We start from the raw sequence: 6000 nt of genomic DNA, 5'->3' as shown, positions 1-6000 counted from the left end.
ATCCCCTTTTATATCCACTCTAGGGATGTTGTACTTGACTGCTCTTGTGTTCTACATCCCACATCAATAAAGGTTTTTGCTGTTATCACTGTGTCTTGCCGCATGGGAACCCACCTACACTTCAGGTAGCTTAGAGACTGCTTTCCAAGTCTCCTTTCAATGGATCCTTCATATATCACTAGTCTTTAGGAGGCTTCTGGACCTAGAGCACTTCACTGGGCACATCTTATGTTGATAATGTAACGTTAGTGTTCTGAACATTTCCAAGCATCCACCTGGGGCTTAAGAAATGTCAAACAACAGTACCAACTTCCATAACTGTGTTGTGGAAGTTTCGCTGTAGCGAAAAGAACAAAGAGTTTTGTGACACCTTAAACTTGCATTTCTCTATCTTCAGCTGTAGTGATTGTGAAGAGAGGAGTGAACTCTCTGATTTGAAGAAATAATTAATTTGAAGACTTGAAATGAACATATGACTGACTCAGGAAGAGCGAATTCCAAGAAGGAATTCTTCTTCCAATAGAGAACACAAATCATCATGACAGCAAAGCCTTTGCAAAAATTAAAAATATTACAATCCAAAATGTATCTGCATAGAACAACAGTGACTTTTGAAAGGAATTTTTAAAATGGATTAAATCTGCGGACAATTCACTGAGAAAAGAGCAGAATTCCATAAGCCATTGACCATGCCACCCACTCAATTCAACATAATCAGACAGAGCAGACAAAGCAGAGGAAAGCTACAGGAAAAACTGGACTTTGCATATGAGAGAGCTACATATGGTCAGCTCTGGAGTTTATACTCTTTTAATCTTAAGCAAATTCACAGATACTTGAATCAACCTATCCAAAGAGGAAAGAAGTTCCTGAAGGTTTTATTGCTTGCCATATTTCTGCAGCTCCGACTATAGCCTTTTGTTTGGTCTGAATAATTGTTTTCATGGGGCTGTCATCTGTTTTGTTTACGTATTTTAAAAAAATAATTAAGGCAAGTGAAGCATTTATTGCCCACTTAATTCACAAAACGAAATGGCAATGTGAAAAAAGAACAATGGCGCTTTATGCGAATGCATATGGAAAGATAGTGACTATTTTTACAGCTTCCACAACTTACGTCTTAGTCAAAGTTAATATAGCCAGACTTTTTCCAGACAGCAACAGCAAAAGGGACTATATATATAAAAAACCGGTGCAATTTAAAAGGAGGAGAATGCACTGCCTTTGCATCTTGATCCTATTTGTTTGCAAGTGAATTCCATTTGGATCCATGGAACTTACTTCCAAGTAAGGGTTGGTGCATGGATACATGTCCAATGCTTGGCAAACATGGTTGTGTGGAGTACCAAGTGAACACATGTCTCTTACACACTGTTACTAACTTTTATGTGGGAACGAGCCACCATGGATCAAGCCTCACAGATGCAACTCTCCCAGATTCACAGGCACTTTATGTGCAATGATTTTTGACAGATCAAGACCATAAAGCCAGCGGTGAACCGTCAACCGTTGAGAAATCAAGTGTTGCACATGTATATGCAAACATCCCAATTACACTTTGGCTCAAGGAAATTGTTTTTCTCTGCAACTCATTACTGTAGCTGAAACCCACTTTTGGTGTCCCATACCCCTCCAAGAGACAAAGGTCATATATATACTTTCCCACTATTCCACCAACACTGAAAACCAAAATCACTAACAGCCTAATACTAAACATGTTTACTCCAAAAGGAATCTCCCTGAGATCAACGGGACTTACTTTTTTTTTAGTAAACATTGCAGTCTCAAAATGTTAATCAAATACAGACCTATGTACATGTTGCTACATATGAACTGGTGTAAAACTCTCCACTCTTTGCAAATAAAGAAAAAAAAATACAATTTAACCTTCACTAGCTCTGTAACTAAACTCTCCAATTTGTTTCCAACACGTGTGTCTTTGTAACATGACAGTGAACATAATGCAGAAACGTTTTTGGTGACATGAAATGCCATCTTGGTGAAATTGCTGGCTCTAGCAAATGCTAATTGATGGGAATATTAAAAGGTTTTGTAGGATGCTACATAGTCTTGAAAACAGATTTTGTTTGTTTGTTTGTTTGTTCATTCGTTCGTTCATTTGCAGCCTTCCTTTTTCTCCAAGGAGTTCAAGGTGAATTGTTCTTTCCCTCCTCATTTAATCTACACAACAACCCTGTGAGGCAGTGATTGGCCCAAGGTGAGTTTCATGGCTGAGCAGGGATTTGAACCTCCCAGTAAAGCGAGATGAGCGCCGCAACCCCAGAGTTGCGACTGGACCTAACGGTCAGGGGTACCTTTACCTTTACCATCCCCTCCAACATTTCTCCAATGAAAATAGGGACACCCTAAAGAAAACGGGACATTTCAGGGTCAAACCAGAAACTGGGACAGCTTCTGTAAATCCAGGACTGTCCCTGGAAAACAGGGACCTTTGGAGGGTCTGTAAGTAGCTGGCTTTTCAGAAATATATTCTAGGAACACTTGGCAGTATAAGCAAGTCTTAATTAGAGCTTTTAAAATTAAAACTAACGAGGCTAAAAATGGTTTCTAGGTTTTGGACAGAGCAAGTGACTGTTCACATTAAGCAGGTACAGCTTAAGTAGAATGTGCTCCATTTGGAAGCGTTTAGTTAGATCTGTCTTATTTGAGCCACATTCTAACATTTCTCACCTGTTAATGTACGCAGTCTGGGAATCTTCAAAAGAGCCAGGGTCTGCTATTTTACTTTATGAATCATGTATAGCAAAAAAATAAATAAAAAATATTCCACACTTTATTCTGAGATGGCACATTGTCAACACTTGTCGTGTTTTGTGCTAGGATTCCACAGGCAGTTTGTGAAACCACTGGAGGGTTTCCACCAGACGCTTGCAAGGGCCTCTCCTAATTGAACTTGCCCAAACTCACATGAGTTCAGATTTAATCCAATCAGCTCTACATCACATGTCTTTCAACATTTACAAAATATTTTTTTCTAATTGTGACTGCTATGGAAGCAAATGAATCAAGGCTCGGTGGAAATGAAAGCCAGCCCAGATTGTGTACTGGCGTTTTAACTTGACATCTGCACCTAGTTAGGATGCTCAATTTCCCTAAACTCAAGTCGTAAAAAATTGAAGTAATCTGCGGCCTGTTTGTCCATCATTACGGGGCTGCAAACTTGCAAATCAAGCCTGGCTGGAATGACCAGCGTCCGGCAGCCCATGGACACAGAATGACGCAGATGGGAAAGGATATTGAGCAGCACCCTGGAAGAAAGTCAGGAGAAAAGTTCACAAAGATGTGTGTGCATGGCCCAGAAGCAGGGTGTGTGTCTGAGAATGCGCAGAATGGAGCGCATTAACTGTGGAAAACATATGTGACTATTTAGACCCTCATTATGGCACCAGGCCTTTTAAATAAGAAAGATCTCATAATAACCTTTTTTTGTGAAAAATGTTTTTGCAAACAGTGCATGACAGCAAATCCAGCTATAACTAAGTTCCTGGGCTTATTCCCATGTACATGTCCAAAAGCGGGGAGGACCCCACGTATTTTTAACCCAAGTGTTATAGCATCCCATGGTAGCAGGCACAGTCTCACTTTCTCCTCCATATATTAAGCATGAGCATGGCCAAGGAAAGGGCGCGGGGGGGGGGGGACGACGACAGCCAAACAAGTCTAAATTGATTTAACATGGAACTGCCATGTTACCTGCAAAAATCATAAAATGGCAGAAAGTTCCTTTTGGAGGAAGTTCCTGATGTGAACATTTGTACAAATGTTCTTTCGTGGTTGTCCTTGACTACCGGGGTCAGAAAACACCGCGCTACCATGTGCCATCTATAAATGCATCAACCAACATCATGTACAGTTGTGTTGCAGTTTCTAGAGTTTCAAGATCTGCGGGGGGAAATCCCAGCAGACATGCTGTAAATCTACCTCTTACTAAAGTGAGATTTCATTGCATCAATGTTGTATCATATATACACAATTTGGTGATGCTGAATGAACAGTTGGCCTTGAACTCCTCCTAGACCATTAGGTCACAACACAGGTCAGTGGAAAGGTAATTTTCCCTAGATTTGTAATAAGGTCTGGGAGCTGACCTCTGGCCTTAATGTCACAAGGTATTCATTATCTCCATATGAATGATATACACAGGCAAAGAAACATACATTTTTTATGGATCTGGATGAATGATCACTGATGGCTACCTTGCATTTGATGGTTTTATGACCCAGATAAGCTCTTATTAGTAGAACTCATCAATTTCTAAAACATAGCTCACTTTTTTTCACATGGGGTAGTGCCTTTCATACTTTATGTGTGTGAGAGAGAGAGAAATGTCAGTAAGCAAGAATATGTGTCATTTCACAAGCATTCAGCAAATAGGATATAGTAGCCCAGAACAATTTGCTTAAAATTAAATATATCATTAACACCTCTTTCAACAGTTGCAGGCTTGGGGCCAGGTTGCTGTTGAAACACATCAGAAGGGTCTGTAAGGAAAAATGTTGGCAGGCCTGCACTGGAAAAACCTAGCCCCTTATGCTACCAAATGTTTCTATGAAAAGCTCACAAAATTCTGGAACCCCTTAGACTTCCAGTCTAAGGGTATCAGATGCAAAGGAGGCTCAGAGATCCTACACCAACAATAGTTCTGTAAAAAAATAATAATTGTAAGGCTAGCAATGCTTCTTAGCTTTTGGTTTGTTTGTTTTAAAGAAATCTCTAACTTTCCTAAAAGTAAAGTTATAAAGCAAAATGTACAGGCAACCTTAAAGACTTCCTTGCTCTAGCCTGGCTGCTCTCACCTTTCAGTATTTTTAGCCAATGGCTGAAGTCTGAGCTGTGCTTGACAAGTGGGTGTTTGTTTTGACACCAGATATACCCAGGGTCCTAAAGAGCTGCAATTTCCCTTTTCCCTTTAGCTCACCTGCCCCTCCCTCTGCTGCCCTGCTTCTGCCTCGTTTTCTAATCCTCAGAATGCATCTTTCCTGTGATGGTTTGTTTGAGAGCAGTGGCAGAAACAAGAGAGAAGGTGACTGTCTGATATGTAACGAGTTGATATGGAAGGAGTTCAAAAAGGCAGGTGCCCTCACACTAAAGGGCATACCCTCCAACATTTCTCAGATGCAAACAGGAACAATCTATTCTACATCACAAAGCTTCTCCTGTGTTTGATCTCCCACACACATATATGTCATATACACATATGTGTCGGTCACCTTGAGCCAATTATAACCTCTCAGTCTAGTCTACCTCACAGGTTTATTAAAAAATAAAGGTGTGAGAGAAGGGATCGTGTACACCTTCAACAGATAAATGAAATGCGGGGGAAATTTAGTTGTAAGCTGCCTTGAGACCCTGAAGGCAGCTAACAACAACAACAACAACCTCAACAGGAACTGTGAGGATGATCAGGAACATACCAGAGAGCAAATCCTTTTGAACTCAGTGGGACTTAGTTCCGAGTACAGTGGTACCTCTGGTTAAGAACTTAATTCGTTCTGAAGGTCCGTTCTTAACCTGAAACTGTTCTTAACCTGAAGCACCACTTTAGCTAATGGGGCCTTCCGCTGCTGCCGCACCGCCGGAGCACGATTTCTGTTCTTATCCTGAAGCAAAGTTCTTAACCCGAGGTACTATTTCCGGGTTAGCGGAGTCTGTAACCTGAAGCGTCTGTAACCCGAGGTACCACTGTATAAATGCTTAGGATTGCGGTGTAAGGCTGCCCAGTCTTTACCCAGTTACCTGGGACTAAGCTCCATTGAATACAGTTGTACTTACTTCTGAGTAGACATGTAAAGGCTTGCCCTATAAGGGTCACTTTACAATAAAGGAATAAACAGTCCACACGCTTCCTAAAAAATGGCAGGCTGCTGAAGCCTTGCAATTAAAGAACTTAAAGTGGATTAGTGAGATTTCCTCCCAAATTACAGGAAGGGCTTGGTATGGTATGCCAGCTTCGCCATTTCCTTCATTTGGTGCAGGGAT

Source organism: Podarcis bocagei (assembly GCF_964188305.1).
Source record: "Podarcis bocagei genome assembly, chromosome: 6".
Classification (NCBI taxonomy): Eukaryota; Metazoa; Chordata; class Lepidosauria; order Squamata; family Lacertidae; genus Podarcis; species Podarcis bocagei.
This window is presented reverse-complemented; position numbering follows the sequence as displayed.